This window comes from Melozone crissalis, unplaced genomic scaffold (assembly GCF_028551555.1).
Source record: "Melozone crissalis strain CALT ecotype California unplaced genomic scaffold, PUWL_Pcris_2 ptg000236l_1, whole genome shotgun sequence".
Taxonomy (NCBI): domain Eukaryota; kingdom Metazoa; phylum Chordata; class Aves; order Passeriformes; family Passerellidae; genus Melozone; species Melozone crissalis.
This window is the reverse complement of record NW_026535997.1, coordinates 343,315-366,720: the sequence shown is the minus strand read 5'-3', so window position 1 is coordinate 366,720 and position 23,406 is coordinate 343,315. Positions and strand designations below refer to the sequence as shown.

Sequence of the window (23,406 nt, the reverse complement as noted above, 5' to 3'; positions counted from 1 at the left end):
TACTCTCGTCAGCAGCTGAGGCAGAGACAGCAGAGCTGCTGGAAGGGATTGGGATGCAGGGAGATGCCTGGAAGTGAATCCTGGTTTAATCCCAGCACTTCCCTGGGATCTGAAGCCCTTCAGCTCAGCTGTTGCTGTGGGGTCCCAGCAGCTTCTCTGCCACAGCTGCTCTGAAGTCAGGGCTTTTAAGGAGGGAAAATAAAGAATTCTGCTGTCAAGCCTCAGCTCTCACACAAACACCAGGTTTACAAGGGTAACAGTGTCACCTGCAAATCAAACCCAACGGGGCACGCCAGCAGCTCTCAGTTGTTCTGACACCACTGCTGTGCTTTGCATCTCTCCCTTTGTCAGAGGTGCAGGGTTTTTCTCTCCAAGTGCAGACAGAGGCAGCAAAGCCTCTCCTTCCCTGCTGCCTGCCTTTGTTTGTGGAGCTGTGACTGCTGGTGTGGGTGACAGATGTGCTTCTCCCCCTGCCAGCTCTTCCTCTGGATCCGGGAGCAGGAGCCTGACCTCCTTTTGTTCCCTCAGCCTTATTGCCACCTAAATCCAAGTGACAGCATCTTGGCAGCGCCCCGAGGTCAGCAGCACCCAGCGGGAGCTCTGCAGGCTTGGCAGAGCTTGAAGGCAGAGAAAATGAAGATAAAACCAAGAGTTCTGAGGGGGAGGTTGGGTTTGCAGAGGCTCCTGCATCCCACAAACCCAGCTGGGATCTGCAGATCTTGGGATTTTGGATTGTGGGGGAAAGCTGGGTGTCACTTTTAATTATGAACTTTGTGCCATTCCAAGGTCAGGGCTTGGAGCAGCCTGGCCTAGTGGGAGATGTCCCCACTCATGGCCTTTAAGGTCCCTTCCATGATTCTGTGGGGCTTCTGGGAATCAGGCTTAATGACAGAAAAATATTCCTCTGTGAGGAAGCTCTGGTGTGAAAAACTCCTTTGGTTCTTTCCCAGCCTGTCTTTAGTGTTCCCCTGTATCCTGAAGCATAAATATGAACAGCTCTTATTTTTGTCACCTCATCTTACATGGCTCTGGAATGATCACAATTCCTGGAATTATTTAATGAACTTTCCCACTCCAGCAGCAACTCCTGGTGCTGTGCCTGGATGCATTCCTTCAAAACCCAGCCTGTTCTCTCACTTATCCTTTGGGATCTGTCCTAGTTATCTCCTGTGGGGACCTGCCCACGCCTCCCAACGGGAACAAGATCGGGACCCTCACCAGCTACGGGGCCACTGCCATCTTCTCCTGCAACACTGGCTACACCCTGGTGGGCTCCCGGGTCAGGGAGTGCATGGCCAACGGGCTCTGGAGCGGGGCTGAGGTCAGGTGTCTGGGTAGGTACCTTTGGGATGCTCCTGCGGCATCCACGGGTGTGGGAAAGGCTCCTTGGGAGGGAACAGGGGGTTTAGGGACTGACATCCACCCTGCGGGGTTTGAAGGGGGTGTAAAAGGGAGGCAGAGTTGGATTCCTGCGTCCTCCAGAGGTGTGAGGTGCTGGGAGAGTTTTGGGGTGAGGATAGTTGGTTGGGACTGCAGAGTGTTGAGGTGACAGCCTGGAGGTGAAAGAGGATGGGTGTGGATGGATATTGGGGTGGATTCTTCCCTATAAACAGCATGATGTGGATTGGCCAGAGAAGCTGGGGCTGCCCCATCCCTGAAAGTGTCCAAGGAGAGGTTGGAGAGGATGGCCAGGGATGGTGGAAGGTGTCCCTGTGGACAACCCTTATGTTCCCTTCCAACCCAAACCAATCTGGGCATCATGAACCCCATCCATGCCCAGAGAAGCTGTGGCTGCCCCATCCACAGCTGGAAGTGTCCAAGGAGAGCTTGGACAGGGCTTGGAGTAACCAGGGATGGTGGAAAGTGTCCCTGTGGACAACCCTTATGTTCCCTTCCAACCTAAACCAGTCAGGGCATTGTGAACCCCCATCCCTGCCCAGAGAAGCTGTGGCTGCCCCATCCCTGGAAGAGTCCAAGGAGAGGTTGGACAGGCTGACTTGGCATGGTGGAAGGTGTCCCTGTGGACAACCCTTATGTTCCCTTCCAACCCAAACCAATCTGGGCATCTCCAAACCTCATCCATGCCCAGAAAAGCTGTGGCTGCCCCATCCACAGCTGGAAGTGTCCAAGGAGAGGTTGGATTTGACATGGTAGAGGTGTCCCTATGGACAACCCTTGCATTCCCTTGCAACCCATCCCGGTCTGGGCTTCTCCTCACCCCAAACCCGCAGAGATCCCCCGATGCCCTTTGGGGACACCTTTGCTGGGCTCTCCAGCTGATTGCTGCCGTTCTGTCCCCTCCAGCCGGGCACTGTGGCGTGCCCAGCCCCATTGTGAACGGGCAGATCAACGGGGAGAACTACAACTACCGTGGCAGCGTGGTGTACCAGTGCCAGCCCGGCTTCCGCCTCATCGGCATGTCCGTGCGCATCTGCCAGCAGGACCACCGCTGGTCCGGGAAAACGCCTGTCTGTGTGCGTAAGTATTGTCATTGCTTCACCCTGGGGGGACATCCCGGCCTGGAAGGGGCTGGGGAAGGGGTTGGGGAAGGGGCTGGGCAGAGCTCACACCCCCAAAGTGTGGGGTGGTTGAGGTATGAGGTGGTTGTGCTGCGCGCGCGTTCGGGGTGTTTTGCTATCAAGACTCCATTTTGTTCATGCAGGAAAAAACCTATTCTTTATTCACACAACTCATTTTTATGCAGTTTTACAGACCTCATGTGTCTTTCCAATTGGTTAGTAGCTTTCTGGCTAATTACTTTATTGGTCTGTGTCCATCAAATCTTTCTGTTCTTAAATTCTTGTGTGCGTCAGTACTTGTCATTCCTTCAGCCCTGAGGGGACATCCCAGCCTGGAGGGCCTGGAAGGGGCTGGGCAGAGCTCACACCCTCGAGGTGTGGGGTGGCCATGCACACACCTTTGGGGTGTTTTTTTATCAAGACTCCATTTTCTTCATGCAGGAAAAAACCCATTCTTTATTCACATAACTCATTTTTATGTAGTTTTAGTCACACACCTCACGTGTGACTCCAATTGGTTGGTAGGTTTCTTGCCAGTTATTCTGTTGGTGAGTAAAAGGTATTTTACTTGTCCATCAAATCTTTCTGTTCTTAAATTCTTGTGTTCATCAGTACTTGTCATTCCTTCAGCCCAGGGGGGACAGGGAGAGAGGGAGGGAACAACAGAGTTTGGATGCGTGGGGTGGTGTGGGGTTAAGAGCAGGAGCTGGGATTTTTGGAGAGGGATGTGTGGTGTAAATCAGTGGGATCCTGGCACTCGGCTGCCTGGAGAGGGATGCAGGGAATTCCTGGAGCAAATAAAACCTAAAAAAATCCCTTTTTTTCAATGTCATCCTGTATCTCAACAGAGAAGCCCCAAATCTTTGGGGTTTGGGATTGATGTGGCGGTTTTTATGCTCTCCTACCTTCACATCTTTTTCCAATGAATAATCCACTTTTCTCCAGGAATAAATCCAGTGACATTTCCATTTTGTCCTTGCAGCCATCACCTGTGGCCACCCTGGCAACCCCCCCAACGGCCTCACCCAGGGCTCCCAGTTCAACCTCAACGACGTGGCCAAATTCCAGTGCAACCCCGGATTCCGCCTGGAGGGAGCTTCCCAATCCCAGTGCCTGGCCAACGGCCAGTGGAGCAGCACCCTGCCCTCCTGCCGAGGTCAGTCTGGCCTTCCCTGGGGATTCTCCATGATCCCAAGCCAGAAATCCCTGGAAACCACCCAGGGGATGTGGTTGGAGATGCCAGGGATGCTGTAAATCCCACGGGATTTCCTCACCTCAATGCGTTCTCCAAGGAGTTGGAGCGTGTTGGAAATTTGGGATCAGACCCAAATTTGGGCTCAGAGGGTGTTAAAGGCAGGCACAGATCAGATCAGATTTGGGATCAGACCCAAATTTGGGGTCAGAGGGTGTTAAAGGCAGGCACAGCCTATAAACACGCCCTGGTGGTCACAATCCATGTCCATGGAAAATCAGGATCTCTCCTCTGCTCCCCCCCAAATCACCTTGTCCAACCTCCTCGTTTATCTTCCCAGGAAATATCTTCCCACAGCTTTGTGCAGAGCCCTTTTCCCTCTTTTCCCATGGGATCAGCACTCAGATTCACTTCCCAAATCCCCTCCCCTCCCTGCACTCCCTCCCTCTGCATCCCCCTAATCCAGGATCTCTGGCCATGCTGGATTATCAATTATTCCCAAAAAAATCCCGGTTTGGGATCAGTTATTCCCAGCTGGATAATCTCAATCCCAATTTGGAGATCCAGCCTCTGCTGCTGGGTGACAACCTGCAGGATTGCCTGGACTCCCTTTTTCACAAGAAATTTTTCCACTCCCACCCTCAAAAATCTCGGAGAAAAAAAAATCTCAGAGAAAAAATCTCGGGAAAAAAAATCTTAAATCAGCATAAAATCTTCAACTTCCCACCAATTTTTTTTTTTTTTTTAAACTTCACATTTTCTGCCTCACTTTTCGCTTCCCATTATTTTCTGGGTGTTGTTCTGTTGTCTGTTTGCAGTTGTGAACTGTTCTGACCCCGGGCATCTGGAAAACAGCGTGCGGCAAGTGCAGCCGAGCGGCCCGCACAGGTTCAGCTTCGGCACCACCGTGTCCTATCAGTGCAGCCACGGATTTTATCTGTTGGGGACGCACGTCCTGACGTGCCAGGGCGATGGCACGTGGGACAGAGCCCTCCCCCAGTGCCTTTGTAAGTGGCCCCAACCCCTCTCCCTGTCCAGCGCATCTCGTGGGGGTCAGCAGGATTCGTGAGGGAAAATCCATCCCAAAAAAAATCCCCACAAAAAAATCCATGTGGGAATGGTCCCAGTGGTTTCAGGAGTTTCCTAGGGAGGGGGTTTTGGGGTTGAGGAGAGGATCCTCCTGGAGGCATTCTCTGTGTAGGGAAAGGCAGATCCCAATGGGTTTGGGGGTTCCAGGTGGAATCCTGATGGGTTTTGGGGTTGAGGAGAGGATCCTCCTGGAGGGCATTCTCAGGAAACGGTGGATCCTGATGGATTTTAGGGTTTGAAGAGAGGATTCTACTGGAGGGGTTTCTCTGTGTAGGGACAGGTGGATCCCAGTGGATTTGGGGGCGTTCCAGGTGGAATCCCAATGAATTTTGGGGTTTGAAGAAAGAATTCTGGTGGAGGAGGTCCTCTGTCTCGGGACAGGCAGATCCTGATGCATTTTGGGGGTTTCAGGTGGAATCCTGATGTGTTTTAGGGTTTGAGGAGAGGATACTGGTGGAGGGGGTTCTCTTTGTGAGGACACATGAATCCCAGTGGATTTTAGGGGTTCCAGGTGGAATCCCAATGAATTTTGGGGTTTGAGGGGAGGATACTGCTGGAGAGGGTTCTCTATGTAGGGACAGGTGGATTCCATTGGATTTTAGCGGTTCCAGGTGGAATCCTCACGAATTTTGGGGTTTGAGGAAAAGAGACATTCTCTATGTAGCAACAGGTAGATCCTGACGGATTTTGGAGATTCCAAGTGGAATCCCGATGGATTTTGGGGTTGAGGAGAGGATCCTGCTGGAGGGTGTTCTCTCTGTAGGGACAGGCGGATCCTGATGGATTTGGGTGTTCCAGGTGGAATCCTGATGGGTTGTGGGGTTTGAGGAGAGGATTCAGCTGGGATAGTGCAGGTGGAGGGCAGGAGCAGCTCTGGAGCACAGGGAGAGCTCACCTGAGTGGCTGAGGGTACACCTGGATGAGTGAGGGCTTACCTGAGTGAGGACTCACCTGAGTGAGTGAGTCTCAATCTTACACTGGGAATTTGGGATCCAGAGTGGATTTTAGCTGCCTTAGGGAGGTGCAGGCAGGAGCAGCCCCACCCCAGCATGACCATTTTGTCCCTTTGGGCACCAAACCAGCTGCAATCCCATTCCCTGCCCAACTCCAGAAATTCCAATTGGCTTGAGCTGTTCCAAAGCTGGGATTGTTCCTTTTGTTTTTTCCCACGTTTCTCCCTCCACACCAAATCCTACCGAGCAGTTTTGGACACGTTTTCCTTTCCTTTTGTCCTCTCTTCACCCCTTGCATGGATCCTGGGGAGCTGGTGAGTGATGATCCATGTTCCCACAGCCGGGAGGGAATTCCTGTTAAAACCCCAATCCCAGGTTCCCTCAGCCTCCTTGAGTACAAGGAATCTCCTTCCTCCATTTTATCTCGCATAAAATGTTGGGATTTGGAGGATTTGTTGACATTTGGAAACCCAGGTCAATTTTACCACTGATTCCTTGGATTCCTGGGTTTCAAAGTTTAAAAAAAAAGGAGATTTTCTTATGTTTTGTTTCCTGTGTGTTGAACTTCCCTGTGAGGATGGGGAGGCTTTGGCACATGTGCCAAGAGCAGCTGGGACTGTCCTCATCCCTGGAAGTGTCCAAGGCCAGGCTGGACAGGGCTTGGAGCAACCAGGGATAGGGAAAAGCATCCCTGCCCATGGAAAGGAGTGGCACTAACTGACATTTAAGGTCCCCCCAAGCCAGAATTCTGGATCCCCGGGTGCTGAAGCCGTGTCTCTGTTGCAGTGGTGTCCTGTGGCCACCCCGGGTCCCCTCCCCACGCGCAGATCTCGGGGGACAAGCACACGGTGGGCTCCGTGGTCAGGTACAGCTGCCTGGGCCGGCGCACGCTGGTGGGCAATGCCACGAGGATGTGCCAGCTGGACGGGCGCTGGAGCGGCTCCCTGCCACACTGCTCGGGTGAGGGGGCTTGGGAAGGGCCCTGGGGGGCACACAGACATGGTCACCTGTTCATGGTCACCTGTTCATGGTCATCTGTTCTTGGTCAGCTGTTCTTCGTCACCTGTTCATGGTCACCTAGCCATGGTCATCCATTTATGGTCACCCAGCCACAGTCAGCTGGCCATGGTCACCTGTTTGTGGTCACCCATTCATGGTCATCCCTTCTTGGTCACCTGTTCATGATCACTGCCATTCATGGTCACCCAGCCACAGTCAGCTGGCCATGGTCACCTGTTTGTGGTCACCCATTCATGGTCATCCCTTCTTGGTCACCTGTTCATGATCACTGCCATTCATGGTCACCCAGCCACAGTCAGCTGGCCATGGTCACCTGTTTGTGGTCACCCATTCATGGTCATCCCTTCTTGGTCACCTGTTCATGATCACTGCCATTCATGGTCACCCAGCCACAGTCAGCTGGCCATGGTCACCTGTTTGTGGTCACCCAGATACCATCACCTGTTCATGGTCACCTGTTCTTGGTCACCTGTTCGTGGTCACCCAGATACCATCAGCTGGCCATGGTCACTCGTTCATGGTCACCCATCCATTGTCATCACCTCCCACCCATCATCACCTACTCTTGCGCCTTGAGGAGGAGGCACCTCCCTCCCCTTCCCTTACCTGAACTTCCCTTCCCTGGACACCCCCAACCCTTCCCTTTTCCACTTTTCCCCTTTTCCCCTTTTCCCCTTTTCCCCTTTTCCCTTCCCTTCCTCCCATGCCCCAACCCTCCTTGTTCCCTCACTCCCAGCTGCTCAGGGCTGGCTTGGAGCACGTGGGAATTCCTTCACGGAGGAGAAACATCCCTGGGGCTGATGCTGGAGCCTCCACCTTGGGATTCAGGAATTGTGGCCATGTTTGCATCCAGCTCAAAACCAGGGGGGCTCACGGAATCAGGGAATGTTTAATTTGGAGTTCCACTGCTCTGCTGGGGGTGGAATTCCCGATGAGGGTGACAAGGGACAGGAGCCTCCATCCCTGGTGGCTGTGGTGACTCTGTGCTCTCCTGGCAGGGGGCAGCCAGGGCGTGTGTGGCGACCCCGGGATCCCTTCGCACGGGATCGGGCTGGGGGACGCCTTCGACGTGGGCAGCGTGGTGCGGTTCAGCTGCGAGCCCGGCTACTCCCTGCGCGGCTCCTCCGAGAGGGTCTGCCACGCCAACGGCTCCTGGAGCGGCACGCAGCCCGAGTGCGAAGGTACTGCTGCGACACGGGGCTCTTCTGTGTCCCCAGAATCACTCTGATGTCTCCAGGGCTGTTCTGGTGTCCCTAGGACTGCCCCGGTGTCCCCAGAGGTATTCTGGTGTCCCCAGAGCTGCCCTGGTGTCTCCAGAACACCTCCAGTGTCCCCAGAGCTGCCCTGGGGTCCCCAGGACTGCCCAGGTGTCCCCAGAATTACTCTGATGTCCCCCGAGCTGCCCCAGTGTCCCCAGTACTGTTCTGGTGTCCCCAGAGCTGCCCCAGTGTCCCCAGAGCTGTTCTGGTGTCCCCAGAGCTGCCCCACTATCCCCAGAGCTCTTCTGGTGTCCCCAGAACTGCCCTGGTGTCCCCAGAGTTGTTCTGCTGTCCCCAGGACTATCCCGGTATTCCCAGAATTGCTCTGATGTCCCCAGAACTGCCCCAGTGTCCCCAGAATTGCTCTGATGTCCCCGAGCTGCCCCAATGTCCCCAGGACTGTTCTATTGTCCCCAGAGCTGTCCTGGTGTCCCCAGAACTGCTCTAGTGTCCCCAGAATGGCTCTGGTGTCCCCAGAACTGTTCTCATGTCCCCAGAAGTGTTCTCATGTCCTCAGAACTTGCCTTTCCTGAGCACAGGCAATGCAGGAGGAACCCCTCGGAGCCCTGGGGGTCGGTTTGTGGTTTCTGGGTGATTTTAATTGAATTTCCCCGTTTCCCCTGGCACTGATTTCCTGCGGGAACCCCGGGACTCCCAGCAACGCCAGGGTGATCTTCAACGACGGCCTGGTGTTCTCCAGCTCCATCATCTACCAGTGCAGGGAGGGTTATTACTCCACTGGGGTGCTGAGCAGGCACTGCACCGTCAATGGCACCTGGACTGGGACCAGCCCCGAGTGCACTGGTGAGCACTGGTGGCGCCTCTGGTTTTAACTTTTATATTTCTCAGGTTCTGTGCTGCTTTGGTGTGTGGGTCTGGGCTTCATATCAGGGATGGTGAGCTCTGTGCACAGAGCAGGGAGACAAAACAATTCCTGCTCCAGCTGGGCACCAAGGACAAATGAACCAAATCGCAGGCTGCAAACCTGCTCCACATTTAACTGGTTAAACCCCACCTGGAAAAAAACATTCAGGACCATCCCAGGCGTGGTTCCAGCTGCCAGAAATTCTCCTTTTTCCCTTCCTTGGCAGTGATCAACTGTGGAGACCCCGGCGTGCCGGCCAACGGGCTGAGGCTGGGCAGTGACTTCACCTACAACAAATCCGTGGTGTTCCAGTGCACTCCTGGCTTCATGATGGAGTCAGACAGAGCTGCTGCCCTCACCTGCACCAAAGACCGCACCTGGAACGGCACCAAACCCGTCTGCAAGGGTAAGGAACCCTGCAGGACACAAGTTTTGGAGGCCACCAGAGTTTCCATGAAAGCCTGGCTGGGCGTTCCTCATCTCCCTCATTCCACACACAAAGTTTGGCATTTGTCAGGGAAGCAGCAACGCCTTGCTGTGCTCAGGGCTATCAATCTGTGCCTGGCAGGGAGGGAAGGAGTTGCTGCTCTCCTTCAAAGCCCAGGGAGTAAAGTGATTTTGCACAAAAAACTCGGATCAAGCTCAGATGAAATATTGTGTTTTTCCAGCAGACGCTGTGCTGGCATCACCCAGAAACATCTGAAAAATGTTCCCTGCGAGTCTTTTCATTATTCTGAGATGGCTCCTGTGGTTCAGAGATAGAAAAGGGAAATAGGAAAGCAGTGGCTGGGCAGGCTGGATCTGTTTTCCTGACCCCCCAGCACAGATAAAATGTGTGGCAGCATCGCTGCATTCCTTTAAAAATCTGGAAAATTCACCTGTCACGGAACTGATATAAAAACAGGCCACATAAAAACCCTCAAATGCGCTCCAGCTCCTTCAGAGGCTGTAAAGAGCAATTCTTCCTCTCCTTTTTCATCCTCTGCACTGAGCAAATGCTGCAGAAATGATCCAGAATGTGGCCAAGAGTCTCATTTGGAGGCACAGGTTTGGCTGCTCTGAGCTGAAGAGCAGAGTGCTGCAAAAATGTCATCTCCAAACACCCCAGAGTGGGTGAAAACCCGACAGGTTGTGGCTTCAACTGCTCGTCTGAGCCTCAGCCAGGTTGTCCAAAATGTGTGAATCTTCGGGGAAATCGGGGATGAGCTTTCACACCATGTCAGGGCAGATTTTTACCTTCAGCTGGGAACGAGCGTTGACTTCAAAATCGGATTTGTGGAGATGCTGAGGGAAAAGTTCTTCCCCCAGAGGGTGGTGGGGCACTGAGCAGAGCCCCAGGATCTCAAGGAATGTTTGGACAACGCTCTCAGGGATGCACAGGGGGGGATTTTGGGGTGTCTGTGCAGGGCCAGGGCTTGGATGATCCTCATGGATCCCTTCCCATGGGATATTTCATTATTTGGGATTGAACTGCAAACTTTGAAGGGTTTGACCCCACTTTGTGCCAATCCTGGGAGATGCTCTTGGAGAGCAGGAGGTGACTTTGCACCTAGGTGGAATTTGCTTGTTAATGGAAATAATTAAGAAGTGGAGAGACCTGACTCTTCCTTTTCCTTTTCCTTTTCCTTTTCCTTTTCCTTTTCCTTTTCCTTTTCCTTTTCCTTTTCCTTTTCCTTTTCCTTTTCCTTTTTTCCTTGTCCTATTCCTTCTCCTCCTTTTCTTGTCCTCCTTTTCCTCCTTCTTCTCCTTCTTCTCCTCCTCCTTCTTTTCCTCCTTCTTCTTCTCCTTCTCCTCCTTCTTTTCCTCCTTTTCCTCCTTTTCCTCCTTTTCCTCCGTTTCCTCATTTTCTTCCTTTTCTCCCTTTTCTCCATTTTCTCCCTTTTCTCCCTTTTCCTTCTTCTCCTTCTCCTCCTTCTCCTTCTTTTCCATTTCCTTCTTTTCCTCCTCTTCTTCCTTCTTCTCCTTCTTCTTCTTCTCCTTCTTCTTCTTCTTCTCCTTTTCCTCCTTCTTCTCCTCCTCCTTCTTCTCTTTGTCATCCTCCTTTTCCATTTCCTCCTTTTCCTCCTTCTCCTTCTTTTTCCTCCTCCCCCAGCCATCACCTGCAGAGCTCCCCAGGCCATTCCCAACGGGAAGGTGGTGGGGTCAGATTTCAGCTGGGGTTCCAGCATCAGCTACGCCTGCCTGGAGGGTTACCAGCTGTCCCTGCCCGCCGTGCTCACCTGCGAGGGCAACGGCTCCTGGAGCGGGGAGATCCCCCAGTGCTTCCGTGAGTAGCCACCTGCCCTCTCCTCCACCAGGATTCTGCTTCAAATCCAGCTTTTTAGGGCTTTTTCCAAGTTTTTTCCCCAAGCTCTGTGTCACTGAGCAGCTCAGGGTTTAGAGGGATCTTGCTGTGCTTCGTGCCCCGTTCATAAATGGAGTTTTCCAGCAGCTGGAGTGGGAATTTTTGGTGCTATGGGGATGGTTCAAGAGTTTGGAGCCAAAGTCTGGCTGCTCTCCCACCTCCTTCATGGCTTGGTTTTTTGGGAGCCTTGCTTTGGCATCTGTGAAGTGCAGGCGGGGACACAGGTGGTCACTCTACCCCTTGTGACAGAAGGGTGATGCCACATTTGGGATGAATCCAGGCATTTTCCATGTTCCTGCCTACAAAACATCCTCAAAACTGGGTGTTTGACCTCAGTGACTCAGTCTTCTGCAATCAGCACTCCTGGAACTGCCAAAAAAATCTTTTAGCAAAAGGCACCGTGTTGCAGCAGAAGTTGGGAATGTTTTGTGAAGGCTGGGTGGGTTTGATGCAACAGCAAACACCAAAAAAAAAAGAGAATTAAAAAAAAGGAATTAGCATCTCCTGGTGCTAAAGGCAGCTCTGAGTCCCTTTTCCAGCTGCACAATATCCATTTTCATATTAAATCCCACAAAACCCCTCACTGTTCCTCACACCTTTCCCAGGATCCGGGATAATTAGTGGGCTTTCCGTGTGATACAGAGCCAAGGAACAAAGTGACACCGTGCAATTAGGGGAGAGAAAAAAGAGGGGGGAAAAAAAGGCAAATCCGGGGGAGAAGGTGGAAGTTAATTAACAACCATGGACAAAAGGAGATAATTACAAGGAATGCAGCCAGCAGCACCTTCAGCCACCCCTGATTCCCGAGCTGATCATGGAGTTGGATGGGCTGTGATGGGATGTGGCATTCCTGGGGGCTCTGTGGCCACCTCCCTGTCCCTTTGCTGTTGCAGCCGTGTTCTGTGGGGACCCGGGCACCCCAGCCCAGGGCAGGAGGGAGGACAGAGGCTTCACCTACCGCTCGTCCGTGTCCTTCTCCTGCCTGGCCCCGCTGGTGCTCGTGGGGTCGGCGCGCAGGTTCTGCCAGTCCGACGGCACCTGGAGCGGGACCCAGCCCAGCTGCATCGGTAAGGGGGGCTCAGTGAAGGCTTTGGGGGCTCAGTGAAGGGTTTGGGGGCTCCCTTCACCTCCAGTCCCAACCCCTTGGGGGTCCTTGGAGGTCAGGATGGGAGCAGAGGGCAGAGAGGAGAGCGGGGTGACCGTGGTGCTTTGTTGTGGTGTTGTGAGGGTCCCCAGGATGGGGTGAGAGATGGGAATTGACTCCCAAGTTCTCAGAAAGCTGATTTATTATATTATGAAATTATATTAAATATATATTATATTAAATATATTAAATATATATTATATTATATTATATTATATTATATTATATTATATTACATTATTAACTGATACTATATTATGAACTTATAATATATTTTATATATATTATATTAAACATTATTTATTATGTATATATTAATATAATTATAATTGTATTTATATATATAATTATAATAATAAATTTATTATAAATATTATATAAATATATATTTTATATATATACTTAAATATGTATTATATATAAATATACTAATTAAATATAATATGTAATATATAATATATATAATATATGATATATTAATATGTTATATATTATATTATAGTATTGATATAATATCAATCTATTAAACATATTTATAAATATATTATTATAGTTATAAATATAAATATAATTGTATAATAAGTATAAATTATATATATTTATATATTAAATAAAATTACATCATATCATATTATAAGAAAATGCTATACTAAAACCATCCTAAAGAAAGAGAAAGGTGACATCAGAAAACCAGAAAAGAATGAATAATAAAAACCCGTGACAGACTCAGAGAGTCCAACACAACTGGCTGTGATTGGTCATTAATTAAAAACTTGGTTGCTTCTTTCTGCAGCAGGCAGGGATTTAAGGAACAGGAAGATCCATGTGTTCTCCTTGTTGCTGTGTGTTCCTTCAGAGCCAAATCCCATTTGTGTTCCAGAGGTACAGCAGGACCCGTGTGCCTGGAGGGCTCTGAGCTCTCCCATAAATCCCTTCCCTGTTTTTAACAGATCCCAGCCTCACGACGTGTGCAGATCCTGGAGTGCCTCTTTTTGGGATGCAGAACAATTCCCAGGGATACCAGGTATGGCCGTGGACGATGGGTGTGCCACAAAGCCAGCCCTGCTCGGTCCTTGGCCTGGATTCACGTGTCCTCCCATGGACTCCTGTGTTATCCTATGGATTCATGTGTTCTCCCATGGATTCCTGTGTTATCCCATGGATTTTTGTGTTCTCCCATGGATTCAAGTTTCCTCTCATGGATTATTCTGTTCTCCCATGGATTCATGTGTCCTTCCATAAATTAATGCCTCCCATCATGGATTCACATGTTACCCCATGGATTATCCTGTGGATTCATGTGTCCTTCCATGGATTCTTGTGTCTTCCCATGGATTAGTGTCTCTTCCCATGAATTCACATGTTATCTCATGAATTCACATGTTATCCCATGAATTTCTGTGTTGTCCCATGGATTCACGTGTTCTCCCATGGATTCATGTCTCCCCTGATGCATTAATGTCTCCTCCCATGGATTCATGTCCTTCTTCCATGGATTCTTGCATCTTTCCATGGATTATTGTCTCCTTCCATGAGTTCACGTCCCCTCTCATGGATTCTTGTGTTATCCCATGGATTCTTGTGTCCTTCCATGGATTAATGTCTCATCCCATAGATTAATGTGTCCTTCCATGGATTAATGTCTCATCCCATGGATTCATGTGTCCTTCCATGGATTCCTGTCTCCTCCTGGGAGCAGGACACCCCAACGTGCTCCTTTAGCCCTCTGAGTGGGTTTGCACAGCATTAATTAGGCAGTGCATTGTATCTGAAATTAATTACAGTGCTAATTAATAGTTGCTGCTATTCACATTAATTCCCATTAATTTTCAGGCCAAATCCTGCAGGTGCTTTTGCTAATCCCATCTCTCATCCAGCAGGAAATCGTTGGAATGGGGACAAAAATCCCACAGCGGCTCCCTTGGGGGGCTCCATTCCCACCCATTCCCTGCTGGGATAGTGGATGGCAGAGTGGATCCTTCCATTTTCCTGCTAATTAGTCACCTTAATCTTGAAGTTTAATTAATTTATTTTATGTTTAATTAATTTGGAGACACCATAAATGGGATTTTTGCTCAGCTGGGAGTGGAGCTGCTCCTGTGAGGGATGAGGTGGTGACAAGGGGATGGAATGAAAGTCTGGGAATCCCTGGGAAGCTGAGTGATTGTCTCCTGTTGGGACAGGTGGGAAGCATCCTGTTCTTCAGGTGCCAGAAGGGATATCTCCTGCAGGGCTCCACCACCAGGACCTGCCTGCCCAACCTGACGTGGAGCGGCGTCCAGCCCGACTGCGTCCGTGAGTCCTGGGAATGCCAACAGGGAGCTGGGGCCCTCAGCCAGGCTCTGCAAAAGGAATCCTTGCAGAAAATGTGTGGCATTTTAGGGAGAATTGGGGATTGCAAAGGCAGTTTTTAGTCTGGCACTCAGTTCTGGGCTCAGAGGTGTTTCAGCACCTTTTGGTTTTGTCTTTTTCCCTTAAAAATGGGGGTGGCCAATCCTGATTTTCAGCTCATCAGCTGGAGCCAGGTTCAGCTTTAGCCAGGAAGAGAAACCCAGCATGGGAAGCTCTTCCAGCTGGGAAAAATCCCTGTGAGCTGTGGTGTAGAACCTCTTCCAGGAGGGTTCCCCTGTTGCTGTCACCGTGTCACTTCTCACCCTCCCCGTGCCCACCTGGGTGGTTTCTCTCACCTGTTCTCCCTGTCCCCTCCAGCCCACCACTGCAAGCAGCCCGAGACCCCATCCCATGCCAACGTGGGTGCCCTGGACCTGCCCTCCCTGGGCTACACCTTGATCTACTCCTGCCAGAGCGGCTTCTACCTCACCGGGGGCTCCGAGCACCGCACCTGCAAAGCCGACGGCAGCTGGACAGGGAAGCCCCCCATCTGCCTGGGTGAGGGGCTGGCAGCACCAGCTGGGCTCTGAGACCCTCCCCAGGCTCTCAGCTTGTGGAGATCCTGGGCCTTGAGGTCCTTCAAAGGTGGTTTTCAACCTGCAGATAAACTCAAGATTCAGTTTTGGTGTCAGAACTCCAAGGAAGGAGAGGGGAGGTGTTTTCAGCCTTGATTTTGTTCCCTTAAAAGTTGTGGGATGGCCCAGCCTGATTTTCGCTTGGTGGGAGGGTCTCCATCACTGGTCTCCATTGCAGAATCCCAGAACATGGTTGGAAAAGGCCTTTGAGGTCATCAAGTCCAACCTGTGACCCAACACTCAGGTGCCACCTGCAAAGAGTCACCTGAGGATCTTCTGGGGAGTTTTTGGGTCTAGAAGAACCTGTACAGGACAAAAATTGTTTATCTCCCCCACATTTTACCTGCCACAGAGTCTTGGATGAAGAACTTGTTCTGATCCATGGAAATGGAGCCCTGTGGCTCTCCTGGAGTGGGGTCACTCTGGACACTTGGGGTTGGAGCAGAGGGAAAGGCAGGACAGGCTGGGGACAGTGGCTGAAAGGTAGAGAGGGACCTGAGGGTGCTGAGGGACAGGAGCTGGCCATGAGCCAGGTGTGCCCATGGTGGATCAGGGATGGACCAGCAGGAGCAGAAGAAGGATTGTCCCCTGTCTTGGGCACTGGTGAGGGACACCCTGAGTGCTGTGTCCAGCTTTGGGCTCGTCCATCTGGGACATGGAGGGAATGGAGAGTGTCCAGGGAAAGGAACAGAGCTGGAAAAGTCCTGATGGAGCTGAGGGGGCTCAGCCTGGAGAAAAGGAGGCTCAGGGGGGACCTTGTGGCTCTGCACAACTCCTGACAGGAGGGGACAGCCCCAAATTGGGCTCTGCTCCCAGGGAACAGGGACAGGAGCAGAGGGAACGGCCTCAGGCTGGGCCAGGGCAGTTTGGGGTCGGATTTTAGTGAAAATTTCTGCACAGAAAGGGTGGTCAGGCCTTGGCAGGGGCTGCACAGAGAGGTTTGGAGCATCCAAGGAAAGCCTGGACGTGGCACTCAGAGCTCTGGGCTGGGTGACAAGCTGGGCATTGGGCACAGCCTGGGCTCTGTGACTTTGGGGGGCTTTTCCAGTCTCAGGAATTCTGGGTGGGCAGTGCCAGACCCCAGAACAGCATAGCATAGCATAGAATAGAATACAGTACAGTACAATGCAATGCTATGCAATACAATACAATACAATGCAATGCGATACAATGCAATAATGACCAGCTGTGCTTTGTCCCCTGGGCGTGGCACTCAGAGCTCTGGGCTGGGTGACAAGCTGAGCATGAGGCACAACTTGGGCTCTGTGACCTTGGAGAGCTTTTCCAGCCTCAGGAATTCTGCGGGGGCAGTGCCAGACCCCACAATACAATACAAAGCAATGCAGTGCAATGCAGTGCAATGCAATGCAAAGCAATGCAATTCAATGCAATGCAATGCAATACAATACAATACAATGCAATGCAATGCAATGCAATGCAATACAATGCAATACAATACAATACAATACAATGCAATAGTGACCAGCTGTGCTTTGTCCCCTGTCCCAGCCGATGTCCGGCCCAGTGGGAGACCCGTGGGCACCGCGCGGGAGCCGCCGCTCGCCAAGGCCTCAGGTGAGGCTCAGGGGGCTCCTCCCCGTGGGCACAGCCCTAAAACCCCCTCAAATCCACCCTCCTGAATCCCCTCCTCTGTGTGAAAAATGCCAATCGCTTGTTTTTAACATTTTAAAAGTTTAATGGTAATAAAAGGGTTATAAAAATAGTAATATAATTTGAGTAATAATGATTTGGACAATTTGGATTAGGACAATATGAGACAATAGAGACAAAGAGTTATGTACAGTCTGGGTATCCAAAAAAGGACACCTGTTAACAAAGGATTAACCATTAAAAGCAACAGCCTGTTGCATATTCATACACCTCATACACGATGCATAAATTCCATTCAAACACAGGATTCTGTCTGGTCGGTCCCTACTTCTTCCTCTGAATCCTAACAGCACCTTAGAGGTGGGAAGAAGTTCGTTTCTTCTGATAAGAAGAATAAATTCTGTTTCTCTGAAAGATTTAGGTGTCCTGTGGCTGCTATCTCAGTGCAAGTCTTTTCTTTAAAAAAAAGTATCCTACATAGCATAGTTTCTATTTTAACGTTTTTTATATCCTAAAACTATATTTACCCACTACTTAAGAGAATTAATACAGCATCACTTTCTAACACAACACATATAATATTAATGTTAATATTTGAGAAAAGCCAATCATAAAATACATGCATTTTTCACACTCTGGAAACTGCCACATGCCCCATCCTATTCCATGGACAACAAACAGGATCCTTACAGGAGCTGAACATCAAGATCCATATTCCTCCCCACAGCATTCCAGCCCTTCCTGTACATTTATCCTTTTTTATTTTAAGTTTTCCTAATAAGTTTATTTGAGCTTTTCCTAATAAATTATTTTGGGGCTGGTTTGTTTTTTAAACTATCCTTGTGTTTTTGGTCACAACAGCCAAATTAAAGTTACTGGTTTTGTCTTTGTCCCTCATGGTGATGGCTCAGAGCAGGTGTGATTGAAGATACTTAAAATACAAAATATTTTTGAAATATTAAATATTTAAAACAATCTAATTATTATCAGTGAATTCAAAGAAAGACAGAAATCCTGCTCTGTTTTTTTTTTTTCCTGAAAAAATGGAAATGCTGCTGGGTTTTTTTTTCACATCTCTCACTGCTGTAATTCCAGTGCCTGCAGATGTGTTTGCAAGGAATTCCCTGTGGAAAGGCTCCTACGAGTACATGGGGAAGAAGCAGCCAGCCATGCTCTCTGTCACCAGCTTTGACCCTGCCACCAGCAAGGTCAACGCCACCTTGATCGACCACAGCGGGGTGGAGCTCCAGGTGTCAGGTGAGGGACAGACAATGTGACCTTTGGGAGGGGGTGGCATTGGCACTGCCAGGGCCGTTCCCTGTGTGGGAACTCAGCACATCCCTTTGGATGTCCAGAGTTGCCGAGGACCCCATTGCGGGGCTCAGAGACCCTGGCACACAGCCCACAACACCTGGGGATTTGATTGTGACCCCTGGAGCAAGTTACCAGCATTATATGAGGACCTGAAAGTCACACAGGTTTGAATGGTGTAATAACAAAATGATCACAGGGTGAAAATAAAGATTTTAGGATTTTTGGTATGGGGGTTATGGGGACAAGATGGAGGAACTTGGACGTTTCCAGCCTTTCTCCTTCTCCTTCTTGTTCTCCATTTTCTGCAGCGATGTTGGCACTTTGGGATTGGTTTAGAGTAGAAGTGCACTGTGTAACACAGGTGATGGGTATTGGGAATTAAGTGTAAATATGTTATAGGTAGTTTGTAGTATAAAAGGACAACACAGAGTGCCTGTGGCTGCCCTGCTGAGCAGATCTTGGCTGGGCAGAAAGAAAATTTTATAGATAAGAATTAATAAACAACCTCAAGACCAAAAAGTGAAGAGTCCAGACTCATTCTTCAGTTGCACGGGCCGAAACAGAGACACCCTGCACATCTTAGGGCAGAGAATATCAACAGCAACACGAGAGCACTGCTGGGATGTTGTGATAAAAGCCAATTCTGGATTGGATAGGTCATATTTTATGGGATTATCAGAGGTTATATTATATATAACACTATAAAATATAACCTATATCTATAATAGGTTCTATTTTATAGTGTTATCAGTACTGTGTCAAATCTTACTGGTGGACAATACATTCATGCTTAATTTATGGGTCAGTACAAGGTATTTTGCTTGTTTGTCAAACTTCTGTATTTTTAGTTAGTTTACATATTTTTTCTACTGATTCTCATGAGACAGCTCTTATTGTTTATACTGGTGCAATTATTTTTCACTCTAGGAATAGATCTTTATGTTAATGAATCTTTCATACCAAGATTGTTTTCTCATGGGAACTTGCAGCCATTAATTTAGGCCTGATTTTATGAGGCCTTTCTTTTATAATTTCTCTTCCTGTCTGCATCACTGGGACACCTCTAGGGCTGTGTCCAGTTCTGGTCACTCATGGCCAGAGAGACATTGAGGGGCTGGAGTGTGTCCAGAGAAGGGAATGGAGCTGGAAAAGGGTTTGGAGAACTCCTGATGGGGCTCAAGGGGCTCCCCACAACTCCCTGACAGGAGAGGGGTCAGGCTCTGCTCCCAGGATGAAACAGCCTCAATCTGTGCCAGGTTGGATTTTAGGGAATATTTCTCCATGGAAACACCTTGAAGCTGCCCAGGGATGTTTGGAGTGCCCATCCCTGGAGGTGCCCAAGGTAGGACTTGGAGCTTTTGGGTAAAAACCATGAAATTATGTGAGCTGGACTTTGATGATCCCTGGGGGTCCCTTCCAGCTCATGATTCCATCAGTGCTCCATGTCCCTGCCCTCCTGAATATTAATTAAATATTGAGTTGAGTCCTTTCCCATGTGGAAAATACCTTCAGTATCCTGGGCTGTGTTTCCCACCACCAACTCAAATCCTGACGTAGTTTCTCTGCTCTCCCACTCAATTATTTCAAACCAGAGCTGACAAAATCCCATTTTTTTTCCAGGGATTTACAAGAAGGAAGACGTGCACCTGCTGCTCCAGGTGTACCAGATCATGGGGCCACTGGAGATATTTGCCAACAAGTTCAGGAATGACAAATGGGCCCTGGATGGACACGTGAGTGAACAAAACCCACCCTCCCATGGCTGTCCCAGCCTGGATTTCCCTTCCCTGGAGCTGAGGGATGATTCCCAGAGCTGGGAGGGGACATGTGGCACTTTTCCAGCAGGTGACAGCTCCTCCTGCAACAGGGGGTTGGTTTTATTGCCCTGGGGTTTGGAATCCATCATCTCCCAGATAATGCTGGAGGAGAAACCAACGGGATTTGTTCCCTGTGGATGTTTTACATCTGCTCAACATCTTGCTGGAAAAGCTTATTTTCCCTACTCCTCACCCTTTACCTGTGTCTGGGAGTTTCCCAAGCCCTTTAGGGATCCAAAGGAGCTTGGAAAAAATGTGGATCCAAGTGACCCATGGCCACTTTTTCCCCTCTCCCTCTGGAATCACCAATGTCCTCTCCAGTTTATCACAAACAAGATTTTTTTAGCTTCCCTTCCTTTGAGAATGGAGAATTTTCAGCTGTAGGGCAGTGAAACTCCTTAAAAAATGCCAGAATTTTCTGGGGAATTGCATCAAATTAATGCACTTGGAAGGGGCTGGGGTGAGCTGGGTATTAAATTCAAGGAAAAGTTGGATAAAACCATTGATTTCCACTCTCCACAGGTCTCGTCAGAGTCCTCGAGTGGCACCTTCGTGTACCAGGGCTTTGTGCGTGGCAAAGGCTTTGGGCAGTTTGGCCTCCAGAGACTTGGTAAAATTCTTTGGATTTGCACTTTTCCCCTCAATTCCAGAAGCTCCATTTTGGCCTGGTTGGGGGTTTCCAGACAGGGAATTTTTCTCCAATCCCTCGCTTGAATTTTCGGCGCTTTCCGAGTTCTGCTGAGCTTGGTGTGAGGTTTGTGGGAGACAAGCAGCACAAAACAAACAGCAAAGGATAAAATTTGTAATTTGGGAGCAAAATGAGGGATAACCAGGCTGCTGTCCAAAGGCAGGGAGAGTTTGGAAGCACAAACAACACCTGGATATATTTATTTCCATATTCCCAGATCCCTGCCAAGCCCAAATCCCATTCCCACCACAGCAAGTGTCTCCATCAGAAATCACAGAGGCTCTTGGGAGCTTAAACCCCCCAAAGTTTGAGCTCCTAAATACCACTTAAAGCATGGTTTGAGCTCTTTAATCCCTCAAGATTGCTGGAATCTCGTCACCTTTATGGATGCTCGTTATTGCAGCATTTCAGAGTCTCCTTAAAGCCCAACTTCATGCATCCAAGTTGGACATTTTTGGCAAAATAAATCAATTTATATATCTCTTTAATTGCAGATGTAAATAAATGATGAGCCCTAATAGGCTGGATTTCCATCCTTGCACATCCCTTTTTAAATTCCATTTTCCAACACCACTTCGCTCATTTTGCTGCTGGTGCCACCTGTACTTTGAGCCAAGGCCTTTTCCCCCAGCAAGGGTTTGGAAATGTGGGAAATGTGAAAGGAAAATGAAGGAAATGTGTTCATTTCTGCTGTGTTGCAGACATCAGCATGATGGAAAATGATCCTGAATCCATAGGCCACCACTTTGCATCCAACAGCAGCTCCGTGGCAGCCGCCATCCTTGTGCCTTTCATCGCCCTGATTATTGCAGGGTTTGTGCTTTATCTCTACAAACACAGGTGGGTTTGGGACAAGAATCCCAAAAGCTGAAAGAAATTCAGGGATTTCAGAGGAATTATCAGTGAGCTGGGCTTAAAATCATCCCCTTTAGGGCTGGTTTAATTCAGGAGGTGGGACAAAAACAGAAGGTTTGGAAGGTTATTGCAGGGTTTGTGCTTTATCTCTGCAAACATGGTTTTGGGGCAAGAATTCCAAAAGGTGAAAGAAATTTAGGAATTTGAGAGATATATCCGTGAGCTGGGCTTAAAATTCCCACCTTTAGAAATGGTTTAATTCAGGAGATGGGGCAGCAACAAAGAGGGTTTGGGAGATTGGGAGAGTAATTCCAAAAGGTGAAATAAATTCAGGGATTTGAGAGGAGTATCAGTGAGCTGGGCTTCGAATCCCCCTTTTAGGGCTGGTTTAATTCAGGAGGTGGGAAAAATAAAGCATTTCTTTGGATTTGGGATTTGGGAGAGGAGAGCAATGGTTTTTCTGGCCATTAATGGGATTTGTGGCCACATTTGGGAGGATAAAAAGCAAATTCCCCCCCTCCCTGTGGCTTTGAATGTGGTGTAAATTCAGTTTTGTCCTGATCAATGCTGCAAACCCCCAGATGGATTTTCCTGCCCCATCCCCACAGGTTTCCCCTGTCACTGCCCCCCCTCAGGGCTGTCATCTTGATTTCTTAAGATTTTCTAAGCATTCTGAGTTTACATTCATGTAACAAACTTTCTCACACACTTTCTGTAAATAACTCATTGTTTTGCATTCTTTTATGGAGGAGGAGAAATTTGCTGGACTGTTGGTTTGTCCAGCGTCATTGGAGAGGTGGCACTGTCACCCTCCAACCCATTGTCACTTTTGGAAACCTATAAATTTTAGAATCAGAAGATAAATTTTCAATTTTTTTATCTTGAAAGCAGCGCTGTGTGTGCATTGTGTGTTCCGTGTTGTGTAGTGACATCACCTGTGTGGGTTTTGTCCCCGATGCCACAGGAGGAGACCCAAAGTCCCGTTCAACGGCTACGCCGGCCACGAGAACACCAACGTGAGGGGCACCTTTGAGAACCCCATGTACGACAGGAACCTGCAGCCCTCAGACATCATGGCAGGCGAGGCCGAGTTCACAGTGAGCACGGTGTGCACGGCGTATAGCGCCGTCCCCGCGCGGTGAGTGGGACACGGCCACCCCACGGTCACCAGTGGGCCCTGGGGGCTGTGGGGTCCTGGGATGAGGGGAGGTGGAAGGGGTTGGGAGCATGGAGTGAGTGGGGAGGTGGAATGGGTTGGGGTTGTGGAGTGTGTGGGGAGTTGGAAGGGTTTGGGGTCATGGAGTGTGTGGAGTTGGAAGGGTTCTCTTCGGATCATGGAATGTGTGGGGATCATGGAGTGCGGGGAGTTGGAAGGGTTTTGGATCATGGAATATGTAGGGTGTTGGAAGGGTTCTCATGGGATCATGAAGTGCAGGGAGTTGGAAGGTTCTCATGGGATCATGGAATGTGTGGGGAGTTGGAAGGGTTTGGGGTCATGGAGTGAGTGGAACTGGAAGGGTTTTCATGGGATCATGGAATGCAGGGAGTTGGAAAGGTTTGGGATCATGGAGTGCGGGGAGTTGGAAGGGTTCTCTTGGGATCGTGGAATGTGTGGGGAGCTGGAAGGGTTTGGGATCACGGAACGCATGGAGTTGGAAGGGTTCTCTTAGGATCGTGGATTGTGTGGAACTGGAAGGGTTTGGGATCATGGAGTGCAGGGAGTTGGAAGGGTTCTCTTGGTATCATGGAACATGGGGAGTTGGAAGGGTT

General features: G+C 49.6%; 1 pseudogene; it reads left to right on the top strand.

Moving 5' to 3' along the window:
- LOC128949463 (CUB and sushi domain-containing protein 2-like) overlaps window positions 1–22,778 on the top strand; it is a 101,418-nt pseudogene extending 78,640 nt beyond the window's left edge.
- The last annotated feature ends 628 nt before the right edge of the window (window positions 22,779–23,406 follow it).